The sequence below is a fragment of the Mauremys reevesii genome, linkage group 7 (genome assembly GCF_016161935.1).
Source record: "Mauremys reevesii isolate NIE-2019 linkage group 7, ASM1616193v1, whole genome shotgun sequence".
Taxonomy (NCBI): Eukaryota; Metazoa; Chordata; order Testudines; family Geoemydidae; genus Mauremys; species Mauremys reevesii.
Genome location: NC_052629.1, coordinates 22,555,723 through 22,571,775, shown reverse-complemented (window position 1 = coordinate 22,571,775; position 16,053 = coordinate 22,555,723). Strand labels below are relative to the sequence as shown.

Sequence of the window (16,053 nt, the reverse complement as noted above, 5' to 3'; positions counted from 1 at the left end):
TAAGAGGAAGTGACAAAAACGTTGTATCAGAATCAGTTCTGCTCTGTGAATTACTCCTGGGGGAATTCTGTGCCAAAAAATTAAAAAGTCTGCACACAGTATTTTAAAATTCTGCAAATGTCAAAATAACACTACATAATCATGCCAGTTTCAATTATTTTGGTAATTTATTTCAAAATACCTGTCAGCAAGTATGTCTGTAACAATACAGACACACTCAAAAATTCCCCCAGGAATAGAGAGTTAGAGAAACCCCTATGACAACCCAGTTCCTGCTTCTCTGCCCCCTTCCCCCCAGAGCCCAGCTGGGGGGCCAGACACTCACACTCCCTTCCCCTCAGGGCCCAGCCACGGAGGCCCTCCTTGCCCAGATATCTGCCCCTTCCACCCTCCCAGAGCCCAGCCGTAGGGTTGCCAATTTTCTAATCACACAAAACTGAACACACTTACGCCACCCCCAGCCCCTTTTCTGAGGCCCCGCCCCTGCCCTGCCCCTTCTCCGAGGCCCTGCCCCCATTCACTCCATCCCTCCTCCCTCCACGGCTCGCTGTCCTCCACCCTTACTCACTTTCACCAGGTTGGGGAAGGGGGTTGGGGTGCAGGAAGGAGTAAGGGCGCTAGATGGGGGTGCAGGCTCCGGGGTGGTGCCAGAAATTAGGGGTTTAGGGTACAGGAGCAGGCTCTGGGCTGGAGGTTGGAGTGCAGGAGGGGATGTGGGCTCTGGGAGGGAGTTTCGGTGTAGAAAGGGCCCAGGGTTGGGGTAGGGGGTCGGAGTGTGGGAGGGAATATGGGGTGTGGGCTCCAGGAGGGGGCTCAGGGCTGGGGTAGGGGTGAGGGCGCTGGGAAGGGATTTGGGTGCAGGAGGGAGTTCCGACCTGGGACAAGGGGTTGGGTGCAGGAGGGTGTCCAGAGTGAGGGCTCCAGCTGGGCAGCGCCTGGTAAGCAGCGTAGTAGAGCTAAGGCAGGCTCCCCGCCTACCCTAGCTCCACATGGCTCCCGGAAGCCACCGGCATGTCCGGCTCCTAGGCAGAGAGGCCTGGGGGCTCTGCGCGCTGCCGACACCTGCAGACAGCGCCCCAGCAGCTCACATTGGCCACAGTTCCCACCCAATGGGAGCCATGAAGCCGGTGCTCAGGGCAGGGGCAGCGCGCAGAGCCCCCATGCCCCCTTGTGCCTAGGAGCCGGCCATGCCTACCGCTTCCAGGAGCCGCACAGAGCCAGGGAGCCTGCCTTAGCCCCGCTGACTGGACTTTTAGCGGCCCAGTCAGTGGTGCTGACCAGAGCTGCCAGGGTCCCTTTTCAACCAGGCATTCCAGTTGAAAACCAGATGCCTGGCAATCCTACCCAGCTGTGGGGGTCCCCAGCCCAGATACCTGCACCCCCTGTCCCCCACTCAGCCCAGACACTCACCCACTACCCCTCAGAGCTTGATGCTTGGTCCCAGGCTTGCACTGGGTTTCCTGCGCACCACCCGCTCCTTCTCTCAGGGCATATGGGGAACTTCAACTGCCAGGAACCCTCTAGCTCCTTTCCTCTTCCCCTGACAGTGTCTTCTACATGCAAGCTGGGCTCTGCTGGGTCCAGCAGCATTGCAGCCCATTTCTGTGGGGAAAAGGAAATTCTGCGCAAAAAACATTAATTTCTGCAAAATTCTGCATTGCGGAGTGGTGCTGAATTCCCACAGGAGTAAATGAAGGTACTAAACCACTGCAAGGACAAATGAGACAGCCAATAATTTCATGCAACCAATGACATTGGAGCAATGCATTTGCTTAGGATGACATTCGCCCTGGGAAAAGGGCCTGCACAAAGAGTATGCACCACTGAAGTCCCTTTTGACCCTTCGTGACCTGAATTTCACCCTCGATGGCCACATCTAGACAGCTGGTTTATAATGCCAAGTTACACTGTAGGTAGCTTCTGTATGAATATCGGTACTGATTTTAGGATATAAACCTTTATGTAATTTCCATATGTCTGAACCATCTGTTATCAGGAAGAAAAAAGAATCCACACTACTTATTTAGATTATTCTGCAAGGGATGTTCCAACCCTAAGAGCCAGAGCATGAAAAGGACAAAGCAAACCAGTCACTTAAACCATTCCATGGCTTGCAAGGTTCAAATGCTTATTGAAAACTGGGGTAGAAAACTAGCCAATCAGGAAAAGAGATTTGCTCTGGGATAATGAAGGACAGTGCGATCCAGAAAAGAGGTGAGCTTGCCTATCCAAGGAGACTCTTGCTTACCCTTGCCAGGACTCATAAGGTATGTCTACAGAGCATCTGGGAACGAGCCTCCCAGCCTTGGTTGACAGACTTGTGTTAGCAGGGCTTGCGTTAGCATGCTAAAAATAGCCTTGTAGACATAGCTTTGGCGTGGCGGCTCAGGCTGGCGTTCAGGCACTCAAGCTGGGAAGGTGGAGATGAGGCAACATCTACACAGCTATTTTTAGCACAGCAGTTTGAGTCTGTGGACCTGGGCTTGGAGGTTTATTCCCAGGTGGGGTATAGATATACCCAACGAGACAGCGAGGGATCACTGAAAAGGAGGCAATTTTTAGACTCCAAGGGGTTAAGAGATGAGTTTTTGCAGTTGCTCAAGATACAACCATATTTCTAAGAAAGTTTCTAATTCACTTAAAGATATTCTTCACTAATCAGCCTGAGATGTGTTTAGGGTTTTTTTTAACCTTTTATTTTATTATAGTCTCACTAATTTCCTCATATTAAACTGTTTTTAATTTATAAGACACTAAATTTGGATTATGGTGCTTGCTAATGGGCAGTATGTGGGGCAGGGGGATGTTCCCAAAGAAAGGGCACTGACTTCTCGCCTTAGGAAGCAAAAGCTGAATGGTGGCAGTGGTTAAGGATACGTTTATGTCACCGAGGACATGGAAGTCACAGAATCAGTGACTTCCAGAGACCTCCCTGACAATTTCTGCTTCAGCCCCAGGGGCAGCAGGACTCTGGAGCGGACAGCCAGTGGGGCCCTGGCAGGGTTCTGGTGACAGCAGCGACAAATGACAAAGGGCCCTCTGCAAAGTTCCAGGGAGAGGTTACAGACTCCTGATGGGACCCTCCTCAGGGTTCCAGCGATGGGTGACAGCCTCACAGGGGGTGGGCGGGCGAGCAGCTGGGGTGTCCCATTTTCTCTTTGGGAAATATGGTCATCCTGCAGCTCCCAGGCGCCATGGGTGGAGGGGGAGCCCCACAGCTCCCCGCTACCACGGTGGTGGGGGAAACCATGGAGCTGCAGCAGCAAAAGTCACAGACATGTCACGGCTTCCGTGAATTTTCGTTTATTGCCCAAGACCTATCCATGACTTTTACTAAACATAACCATGACAACAGCAAAGAGTCCTGTGGCACCTTATAGACTAACAGATGTTTTGCAGCATGAGCTTTCATGGGTGAATACCCACTTCTTCGGATGCAAGCAGTGGCACTGCTTGCATCCACTGCTTGCATCCGAAGAAGTGGGTATTCACCCACGAAAGCTCATGCTGCAAAACATCTGTTAGTCTATAAGGTGCCGCAGGACTCTTTGCTGCTTCTACAGAACCAGACTAACACGGCTACCCCTCTGATACTTATAACCATGACAAAATCTTAGCCTTAGCAATGGTCTGAACGTTTAGTTAAAAAGCATGGTTATAGCAGGGATAAGCATTCCCAAAAGTGTTACAAAGAGCTGACTATGGTTAGTTGGTATAAAGACCTACAGACCAGAAGGATGGAAAACTTAGTTATAGAATTCTATAAAGCAAACTGAATGACATCTCCCTGCAAAGAGCAACCACACACAATTAGCCAGATGAGAACCAAAATAATATAAATTTTGTTGCTCCTAGACAACTGTATCATGACTTCACAAGCAACCCAAACAAGAATTTATTTCATCCAACCACTTCATCAAGGCGTAAGCATCAATTTCATGTCAGAAGATACATTTCTGACTCTAGTGGCCTTGTCTTTGAACATTCCAAGCTTGTAGCAATTACAAACACCTGACATAGGAGGTCCAAGACTGGAGAGAGACAGACACATCATGTGAGGATGAAGAATTGATTTGAAGCAGCTGGATTTTCCCTGACTCAGTAATTAAGCTACTGTTACAACCCTACTCAAGTGCCAGGACCAACACGCTAGAAATAATTAGAGCATTTTGCAGTGACTAACAATAGGAGCCTCTTGGTGAACAGTGAGATCCTGATATTGCCAAGTAGTTTATGAAGGGCAGTGAAAACACTTCTCTCGGAGAGGATATTTATGCTTAAATAGAGAGGACTTGCCAGGATGTCCAAACTCATATGCACTGGACATTATGGAAAGTATGATGAAAATAAGAGGCTATTGGGAGGATTACACAATGCAACACCAGACTCTGACCAAGGTTTTCTATAAGCTAGATGACAACATATTTGGTGTCACTAGGTACAAGATTAGCAAATAAAAAGTTAGAAACAGAATGGCACATGTTGGTCTTAACATTTTAAATAACTTAAGTTTTCATGTTTTTAAATATGCTCTATAAAATGCTGCACTGAATGCCATAATGGGGATGCTAAAACTGAATACATGTACTGTTTTAGCTTCCCTGACTTTGTACCTGTCTAACTTGGAAAAATAATGCTTTTAAGAACTAAACATTTTTTAAAATGTCTTTGATACTTGCATTATTTTTGTGACAACTCACAACAGTGCTATCTTTACAAAATCTCAACTTGAAGATAAAGATTTCTTCACACCTTCAGGATCTTTTCCTATGTTCTAACTTTATTTTTAACAGTATCAAACACGTTGTTATTTAGGTAATTTAAAGGTTACCTAGGGGCAAATAGTCAAGTTTTTTTAAATCTACTTACCTTAATACTTAATCTGCTACATTACAACTGTGAAGCTAACAACAAAAGTCTACCTATGCATTTCTTATGCACCATACATAATAAGTTAAGGTGACAATGAGCCTAACAGGTTATGAAGTGATTAAATGAATAGTAAGCCCTAAACAGCAATCGTGCCACTCAAATATTACTGCTGTAATTCATGTATACTTACATTAATACAACATTTCTTCAGATTTGTATGTGATTGTAAACAAATAATAGTCTGATTAAACAAAAAACATTAAGTACTTAGAACTCCCTCAAATGTCACAAAAAAGATGACACAGGATTCAATAGAGGCCTCAAGTAATTACAGCTTTGAAAGTGTTTAGGATTCACTGAACCTCTCCTGAGAGAATTCCTTATTTCAGAAGGGCGAAGCACTGACAATTGGGGCCACAAACTTCTCTATCTTAGGGCTTGGCTACACTTGCAAGTTGCAGCACTGGTGGAGGCTTTCCAGCGCTGCAATTATTCTCCGTCCACACTTGCAAGGCACATCCAGCGCTGCAACTCCCTGGCTGCAGCGCTGGCTGTGCACCCGTTCGGGTTGGGGTATAAGGAATGCAGTGCTGGTGATCCAGCGCTGCTCATCAGGTGTGGACACACACCAGCGCTTTAATTGGCCTCCAGGGAATAAGGAGATATCCCATAATTCCTGTTCAGCCACTCTGCTCATCAGTTTGCACTCTACTGCTCTGGCCTCAGGTGACCCGCCCTTTCAGTGCCCCGGGAATTTTAAAAATCCCCTTCCTGTTTGCTGCAGCCAGGTGTGGAGTGCAATCAGTTAATCTTTCCAGGTGACCATGCCTCCACGCGGCAAACGAGCCCCAGCATGGAGCAATGGCGAGTTGCTGGACCTCATTAGTGTTTGGGGGGAGGAAGCTGTGCAGTCCCAGCTGCGCTCCAGCCGTAGGAATTATGATATCTTTGAGCAGGTATCAAGGTCCATGCTGGATAGGGGCCATGATCGGGACGCGCTGCAATGCAGGGTTAAAGTAAAGGAGCTGCGGAGTGCCTATTACAAAGCCCGCGAGGGGAACCGCCGGTCTGGCGCTGCCCCCACGACCTGCCGTTTTTACAGGGAGATGGACGCGATACTTGGGGGTGACCCCACTGCCAATCCGAGGACCACGATGGACACTTCTGAGCAGGGTGGGGGACAGGAGCAGCAGGAGGAGGAGGCGGCGGCGGCGGGGGGGGGGTGGAAACCGCGAGTGAAGCTACTGGGATGGGGGAAGACACCCCAGAGTCCCAGGAGGCATGCAGCCAGGAGCTCTTCTCAAGCCAGGAGGAAGGTAGCCAATCGCAGCAGCCAGCAGTTGCTGAAGGACAAACAGAGGAGTGAGTTACCGGTAAGCGGCTTTTATTTTCAGGGTGGAAATGTTTCGGGAGAGGAGGGGAGGTTAGGGCTGCATGCATGCATGCCTAGATGTGGAATAGCCCATTGATGTGGTCTATCACGTCGCGGTAATCGGCTGCAGTAATCTCCTCAAAAGTTTCAGCCAGAGCGTGGGCAATGTGCCTGCGCAGGTTTATAGGGAGAGCCACTGTGGTCCTTGTCCCAGTCAGGCTAACACGTCCGCGCCACTGTGCCGCGAGGGGTGGGGGGACCATTGCTGCACACAGGCAAGCTGCATAGGGGCCAGGGCGGAATCCGCATTGCTGTAGAAGACCTTCCCGCTCTTCCCTTGTGACCCTCAGCAGGGAGATATCTTCCAGGAGTAACTCCTGTGGAAAATGTTGGGAGACTGTTTAGTGCAGATCCCCCCTGTAGCTGCTTGCTGTCCCCAACGCACAGAAACCCCTGCACAGCCCTGAAGCAATCTCAGTACCCCTTACTCACCATTTCGTGTCTCCTGTTGTGTTATGTGTGGTCTTATTTGGTATGGGAAAAGAATGCTAAAGTGAACACTGAAAACTCCTTCAGTGTGTGGGAATTACTGCTTGGATGAGATAATTAACAATGATACCCTGTTAAATGTTGCCATTTTTGCCTTCAAGAAGTGACCTTGACTGCTGGACTGCCCAGAACTACCACAGCACAGAGACTACAAAATCTGAGGAAAAAGCTGCGAAAAACCAAGGAAGACATGCTGAAAACAGTTATTGATCACTCTGCTTGAGAGAGTAAACAGCTGCAAGAGTGGAGAGAAAGGGAAAGCAGGATCCGCCAGAGGGAAAGCAGGATCCGCCAGAGACATTGGCGGAGAAACACTGTGGCAAAGAGGAAAAGCACAGACCAGCTGCTAGGCATCCTGGCGCGCCAAGCAGACTCTCTCCAGGCACTCGTAGCCATGCAGGCAGAGCAGTCCCCCCTTCCCCTTCCCCTTCCCCAGCATCCAGGTTCTTACCACCACCAGCTGCCTCCAACACCTGTACGTTCACCAACCAGCCCTGAGAACTACGACCCTTACCCTCTGCACTCAACCCCCATCACCATGCAGTATATGCACCCTGAAGTGCAGCAGCCATTGCACAGCACTGCAAACAGGACATATGCAAACTTGTGACTTTACAGTTCACCAACCCACCCCCCTGCCCTAGGTTCCTGAAATGTTGTGTGTCTGTCAATGAAGTATTTTTCTTTTCAATAAAATAAATCTTGGCTTTGAAAACAGTCTTTATTATTGCAGATAGTGAAAGATACCTTATCCCAGTAAAGAAACAGTCACTGGAAATCATGTTAGGGATAATAGAATCCTAACAGTGTAACCACTGCACTTCACTCCCATGCAAGGCAGCAAACATTACTGTTGGCTTTCAGCCTCAAATTGTTCCCTCAAGGCATCCCTAATCCTTGTAGCCCTGTGCTGGGCCTCTCTAGTAGCCCTGCTCTCTGGCTGTGCAAATTCAGCCTCCAGGACTTGAACCTCGGTGGTCCATGCCTGACTGAATGTTTCACCCTTCCCTTCACAAATATTATGGAGGGTACAGCATGCGGATATAACCGCGGGGATGCTGCTTTCCCCCAAGTCTAGCTTCCCATACAGGGACCGCCAGCGGGCTTTTAAACGCCCAAAAGCACACTCCACAGTCATTCGGCACCGGCTCAGCCTGTAGTTGAACCGGTCCTTGCTCCTGTCAAGCTTCCCTGTATAGGGTTTCATGAGCCAAGGCAGTAACGGGTAAGCGGGGTCTCCAAGGATCACAATGGGCATTTCAACGTCCCCTACTGTGATCTTCCTATCTGGGAAATATGTCCCTGCCTGCATCTTCCTGAACAGGCCACTGTTCCGAAAGATGCGTGCATCATGCACCTTTCCAGGCCAGCCTGTGTAAATGTCAATGAAACGCCCACAGTGATCCACAAGCGCCTGGAGAACCATAGAGAAATACCCCTTCCGATTAACGTACTCTGATGCTAGGTGGGGGGGTGCCAGAAAAGGAATATGCGTCCCATCTATCGCCCCTCCAGTTAGGGAAACCCATTTGTGCAAAGCCATCCACAATGTCCTGCACGTTCCCCAGAGTCACGGTCCTTCTTAGCAGGATGCGATTAATTGCCCTGCAAACTTGCATCAACACGATTCCAACGGTCGACTTTCCCACTCCAAACTGGTTCCCGACCGACCGGTAGCTGTCTGGAGTTGCCAGCTTCCAGATTGCAATAGCCACCCGCTTTTCCACCGTCAAGGCAGCTCTCAATCTTGTGTCCTTGCGCCGCAGGGTGGGGGCGAGCTCAGCACACAGTCCCATGAAAGTGGCTTTTCTCATACGAAAGTTCTGCAGCCACTGCTCGTCATCCCAGACTTCCATGACGATGTGATCCCACCACTCAGTGCTTGTTTCCCGAGCCCAAAAGCAGCGTTCAACGGTGCGGAGCATTTCCGTGAATGCCACAAGCACTGTAGTGTCACACGCGGCAGGCGACTCGATATCATTGATATCATCGTCGGACTCCTCACTGTCACTTTGGAGCTGAAGGAATAGCTCAACTGCCAAACGTGTTGTGCTGACGACACTCATCATCACAGTCCTCAGCAGCTCGGGCTCCATTTCCCACAGAAATCGCGATTCACAGACAGAGAGTAAAAAACAGCAAGCGACTCACAATGGCGCCAAACGTGGCCGGAAAAACTGAATGCTGGGATGCGAAGCGATGCACCACGGGGCGTTGGGACAGGAAGCAGAATGACCCACACCCTTCCGTCCCCTTCCCACAACCCACAGCGCAAAAATGGGACGAGGTGCTCTGTGGGATAGCTGCCCACAATGCACCTCTCAATACAGCACTGCAAATGCTGCAAGTGTGGCCACACTGCAGCGCTGGTAGCTGTCAGTGTGGCCACACTCCAGCGCTGGCCCTGCACAGCTGGACGACCAGCGCTGCAAACTACCAGCGCTGCAACTTGCAAGTGTAGCCAAGCCCATAGAGTCCACTTCTACCTGACAAAGACCTACTCCCACCTCCCTCATATGCAGGGTGGAATTAATAAGCCACATATATGCCACGAGTCATCAGAAAACGAGCAGCAGCTCACTGCAGGGTTTCAACACTTATTAATAGGATGGGTCAACAGAAGATTCTTGCACTAATGCTAGTCAGAAAATATATTTTTCCCTCTGTGGAAAATTTCAGTTATATCGCACAGGGTACACCCTGGTTTCCGCTCTTGATGGTTGGATACAAGGCAACATAGGGTCCAGCTGGGATGCTCCGCTTGCAGAAGAATGGGGACAAGAAGCAACTCCAATGAGGCACCCAGGTTGGCATATCAAAAATCAAAACATTTCAGTTTTCAGACAAAACTAAAAAAATTGGTGGTCTGGGTGCTTAGTTTCTTGATAAAAAACAACAAAAATCCACAGAAAGCAGATACAAAAAATAGCTTAGTTGAAAACCCAATTATCCATTGAAAACTAATTTTGAGGGACAAATTTTAACTAGCCCTACTAGGCACCTTGTAAAATGGTATTTTGATAGTGTATTATAAATCCAGATATTTTTATTAGACAGTTTTTGACTGTTTCGAAAAGGAGGGCAGGATTGACCAGGTCTTCTAGTTCAGCGGTTCTCAACCAGGAGTCCGCAGCCCCCACTTTCAGGGGGGCCCTGTGGTTGAAACCTGGTGTGACAAGTGTTGGCGCTCCCCTGCAGGGCTGAAGCTGGGAGTGGCGTGGGGCTGAAGTGAGGTCCATGCTAACACACTGTTTGCAGGATAGTGGGACTTATAAAACTGATTAAAATTATGAAAAATTAATCACCCAAGTCTTACTGCATACTAAAATGTATGTATGCATGTGAAGGTTTGAACTAGTCACTGAATTTCATAGAATGTTTACAGATTCTTTATAAGAATAAGGATGCAAATTACACTGACTAAAGTAATAGCATGGGTGGCAACCAGGGGAAAGAAATGTGACATAGAATACATGAAGAGTAAGACATTTTTTACAAGTCTGAGAGTGATGTACAGGAAGCTGCATGCCAGCTATATCCCTAAAGCACAAAATGAAAATATATTTCTAGGTTCATTTTTATCTATCTATCTATCTATCTACCTACCTAATCTCTCAATCACTAGAAATTCCAAATATCTGCATAGCATAAATACAGACTGATTTGTAACAATGCCCAGGTTTTGCTGAGGGTACTTTTTCCATTCCATTAAAAATATTAAGTGACAACCCACTACAAAGTCAATTTACTGCGCTCAATTATTTTTCCATAGCACAGACAACTAATTTAATTGCACAAAACAGAACAAAAAGCCTGATTCCAAATCAAACCTACACATATCACCTCTGTAATACAGTATCATGAGTGCAATAAGCATTAAAATAGCAATACAGAAGTTTGTTGTTAATTTGTATACAAGTAATTTGTTATTAATTTGTATGCAACGTAGTGAGTAAGTCTCTTAAATTAGTCAAAAAAGTGAACATTATTCTGTGACAAGTTATTACTGGAAGATCATTTAGCTGTATAAATAAATGTGTTAATTTCTAAGTTGTTTTCAGTTGTGGTAAATATAGCTGTGTGTTTATGTTCAGAAAAAGGTTGCATTGTATCACACACAGTTGATAGGGCTTCAGTTTGCTTAATTCAGGATTACTTATTTAGACATTCAGGAAAGTGTAATCCACTTTCACTGACACATAGCCTTTGAATTTGGCCTGCTGAATCTAAGTGTAAGAAGTGTAACAGCCAGATTATACTTGGCCCTTTCCTGGGAGAACTGGTGGTTATGGTGGCTTTCATGTGTGGCTTGCACAAGGGCCAGCTACAATTAATTTCGCTCTGAGTGTTCAGAGCAGTATTGGCCTTCTCCCTCCATGTGCCTCTGGGGAGCACAGTGCCATCAAGGGTGAAGGGAGGGGTGGAAAAGAGATATGACCAGATCAAACCTACCAAAAGGCAGGTGCATACCCTTCTTGCATCATCATCATCATGTTCCCATTACACCTCTGGCATTTAGGACAGTGACGAAGCTCGTCCACTCCTGTCTATTTCTGGCAAGTCTTTCTATGGTTCGTCAGCTGTGCCCCAGGTTTTTCAGCTCGGCTTCCACAGCTCTTCGCCATGTTGTTTTCGGGCGGCCTCGTTTTCACTTGCCTTCAAGTGTCCATCTTATTGCTATTCTGGTGATGGAATCAGTTTCCATCCGAAGCACATGGCCAATCCATCTCCAACACCTTCTGGAAATGAGAGTGCTCATAACTTCTTGGCTGCAGTGTGTCAATAGATCTTGGTTTGAGATTGTTCTGGGCCAAAAGATATGAAGGATTTTTCTGAGGCAAGTTGTATGGAATGAAGACAGTTTGGACATGTCATACATTCTCATTCCCCAGCATTCTCAACTATAAAGTAGTGTTGAAAGTACACAGTTCTCATAAATCTTGAGTTTGATTTTGGTGTTGTATTTTGATGATTTCCAGACTATTTAAACCCGTGAAAGTGTTCCTAGTTCTATTGATTCTGTTCCAGATGTTCTGGCTTCTTCCACCGTCCTGACTGACGGTGCTGACCATGTATGTGAATGTTTCTACATTGGTGAGAACATGATCCTCTATCCCAGGGGTCGGCAACCTCTGGCATGAGGCTCGCCACGGTAAGCACCCTGGCGGGCCAGGCCAGTTTGTTTACCTGCCGCGTCGGCAGGTTTGGTGGACCACGGCTCCCACTGGCTGCGGTTCGCCGTCCCAGGCCAATGGGACGGGAAACTGCGGCCAGTGGGAGCTGCAGTCAGCCGAACCTGCCGACGTGGCAGGTAAAAAACTGGCCAAGCCCACCAGGGTGCTTACCCTGGTGTACCGCATGCCAGAGGATGCCGACCCCTGCTCTATCTGAACTGGTGATGGTGAGGCAATATTAAAGGTCATGATATCTGTCTTATTGAGGTTGATTTTCAGTCCAATTTGCTGGAGTCAAGTTGTTTTTGATTCTATATGGTGTTGGGTATGTGATAGGAGAGCAAGATCATCTGCAAAGTCCAGGTCTTCAAGGGATAAGAAGAATGACCGCTTAATGCCTCTTGGCGTGTCTTCTGTTGTATGCTGCATTACCCAGTCAATGGGAATGTTGAAGAGGATTGCAGACATGACACACCACTGAAGTACGCCTGTTTTGACTTCAAAATTGAGCTCACTGTGATCAACACTGCATGTAAAGTTGGAATAGAAGCTTTTGATTATGTTGATTATATGGGGAGGGATTCCATATGCCCGCAGAATGTGTCATAGGCTGGTCTTCCAAATTCTATCAAAAGCCTTCTCAAAAGTCTATGAAGTTTATGTAGAGTTGTCGTTGCCATTCTAAACATTGTTCTATTATGTTTCATAGAGTGAAGATCTGGTGTGTGCATCCATGCCCTTTCCGAAAACCGGCTTGCTCTTTTCTGAGAATGCTATCAACTGCCTCTGATTTACACTGGACTATGATCTTACACACTACCTTGCGTGGCACAGATAAAAGTGTGATACCACGCCTGTTATTACAATCACTGAGAGTTCCCTTCTTTGGTTTATTCACTATAACCCCATTGGTCTACTCATCTGGCACTTTTTTCCTTTCCCAGACTGATGTAAATAGAGGGGCCAGGATAGATGCCTGGATAGGTCAGGGAACCTTCTTGCATACCAGTGACCTTAAGGAGGATTTGTGTGTCCCTGAGGGTACGTCTACACTACCCGCCAGATCGGCGGGTAGCGATCAATCTATTGGGGATCGATTTATCGCGTGTAGTGTAGATGTGATAAATGGATCCCCGATCACTCTCCCATTGACTGCTGAACTCCAGCTTGGCGAGAGGCAGAAGCAAAGTCGACGGGGGAGTGGTGGCCGTCGATCCCGTGTCGCGAGGATGCAAAGTAAGTGATTCTAAGTCGATCTAAGATACGTTGACTTCAGCTATGCTATTCCCATAGCTGAAGTTGCGTATCTTAGATCTATTCCCCCCCGCAGTGTAGACCAGGCCTAAGACAAAAACCCTTTCTGAATTTTCCCCAGGCAGTGCAGCACTGCATTACCACAATCCAGAGTTGCACCTTAAAGGCACGAACTAATCTAAATTAGTATACAAGGGCAGATGAGATGAATGTAGCCAGAAGTGGAACAACAAACAGAAAGTTAAAGGTCACCCCTACTTGAATATATATATATATTTTTAGGTCCTCTTCATGTACATTACATCAATGCCTCTCCCTTAGATTTGCTACTGATGTATGAGGGAGCATCTGTAAGACTAAGGAAACATAAGTTACACTACCAAAAAAAATGACAACATGATTGGTAAGTTCACCTTCAGATGCCTTACTATTTTTCCCTCTAATAATATCAATGTGTTGGTTATGTGAGACAAGATCACACTGTGTACACAGTATATGTCTGCTCCAGCTACTCACATAAATAAAAAAGTATTTGAGAATTATTATTTGTGTTTTCTTGAGCCCTATTTGCTTGCTTCAGTTTGTTTGTAAAGAAAAATACATCAAAAATATTTTTAAAAACCCATTAGTCAACATTAACTAGTCTACTTTCTAAAGAACGGTAATTTACATATTTTGCCCTTTACATTTCAAGGCTATACTATAAATAGACATCACTGCTATGATAACCTCAAGACATTTGGGAGTTTCATGTCACAAATGGTCTCGTCAGCCAACTAAAACTGAAAAGCCAGGTGTTTGCAGAAACCATTTTAGTTATGAGCAAAGTTTCTCAATATAAATATTAGGTCCCAATCCTGAGCAGGTGTATGGGTTTGTCCTAGCACATCACAATTCAGGATATAGGCTTAAGTGAGTGAGGATGATTTGCGGCTGTGGAAATACCATGCTGCATTTCTTTGCAACATAAAACATTGTATCAGAGAGCTCATTTGCTCATCAGGGACCCCACTGAGAATCAAATGACTTTCCATCTTAAAGAGACCTGAGTTTTACTCTAGCTGAGTCAAAAGTTTGGCTTCACTACTTGATAAAGACAATCTGCCCTTAGGTGAAACTTGTAGATCACAGAAACCGAAACCTGGCAAACAACCATAGCATAAATTCATCCAGCTGTATATGAAACATGATGATGTACATCTGAAAGAGAAAATGTTTAAGCTTTTTATCCTTTGTTTAGTAATACAAAACACACAATAATCTCCATTTACCCACAGTAATTGAAAATCTAATCATTGGTACTGCCACTGAAAACAACACAGGTCTGTTTTTTGAACAAGTACAGTCCCCAGAACATGGGGATCTGTTTGACTAATTAAGCAAAGCTGTCTCTCCATGTTTCTTCATCCTCAGCTGAACTCAGTGTTTCCTTCTTTCATTTCAATGGGGGTTTATGGGTATTTAATAATAAATGTATTGTATGATGGACTGCTCAAATCTGGCAGGGTCAAGGCAGGTACAACACCTGCCTTCCAGGTGGTTTCTGAATTTAGGTCTAGTGAAAAATACTAAAATGACAATCCTAGCAATGTCCCCCATCTACAGAACAAGCACAGCCCACACTATCTTGGCAACATACATTAACTCCAAATTAGAGGGAAATTTTTAAAAATCCTTCTGACTGCTAGATGTTATCCCTCTAGTTAGGAGGGAATGTGAGTGGCAAGGCAGTGTGGGCTGCACTTGTGCTGATCTTCTTTGTAGATGGAGAATCTCTCTAAGACTGGCATTTTGGTACTTTCACCAGCCCTAAATTCAAAAGCCATCAGAATTTAGGAGGGATAACTGATATTCTGTACTGGCTCGTTAGCTGAGATTGCCAACAGCAATGCCACTTTTTTTTTTATTAGCAGATTACATTTTTTTTTTACTTGAGACATCTCCTTACATTGCATTCAAGGAAGTCTCTGTTTTCATTGGAAGTAACAGTGGTAAAAAGAAAAGGAACGGAGAAAAGAAAGGGGTGGGAGAAAGAGGAGCAAGGAAGAAAGGAGAGTGGAATGTGTTTCTCACCCCCACATCCCTTTTTATTTTATTTTTTAATTAAAAAGATTCAAAAGCCCCTTTTTTCAAGGAATCTATATATTAAGTTGGTCTTTCCACATATAGTTTTAACACAAGTTAGTAAGTCAAAGTAAAACCCTAGGCTCCCCCGAAGTCTTTACCTTGACCTGCTAACATGTAAAAAATCCAGCAGACTACCTTGTCTTCAGTTGGATTTTACTTTGTGTTATTACCAGGTCAGAGCACATATTTTTTCCTAGTGAAGCCACACCCTCTAAGGACAAGGCACATCTGCTGGCAGTAATATTGACTCAGAATTGTTAAACACAGATTGATTGGCTGAAAATAACCTTCAGCAGCTGTTAGAAAAGTGGTCTACAATTCACACTTTTGCTGTACATTGGAACTATCTGCAAAGCATAATATGTGAATGATGATGCTAGTGAAATAATAGTAAGTTGGAGTGTGTAAACACTACTTCATAAAATAACGAAATTCTTTCAAATAAAAACATATTGATCTATATGCTGCCGAACAATTGCTGCTTCTAAACATTTTTTTAAAGAAACAAAATTAGCATCTACCTTTCTTTCTTAAAATGTTCTTTTTGGAGCATGTGTGAATGCAATCTACTGAGAAAAACCCACATGATGAGATATCCTAAATAGAACATGACAGCTTGAGAGCTATCCCTTTCCTTGCCAACTACTCCTCTGTAACACAATATTCATAACAGGGAAAGAGTCAGATAAAGAGTGGCATTTATTG

The 16,053-nt window shown here is 45.8% G+C and overlaps 1 protein-coding gene across 2 annotated transcripts in view; it reads right to left on the bottom strand.

Annotated features, from left to right (window-relative positions):
• The window catches only part of DOCK1 (dedicator of cytokinesis 1), a 521,945-nt gene that overhangs the window by 147,958 nt on the left and 357,934 nt on the right, over positions 1-16,053 (bottom strand). The window lies entirely within an intron of this gene.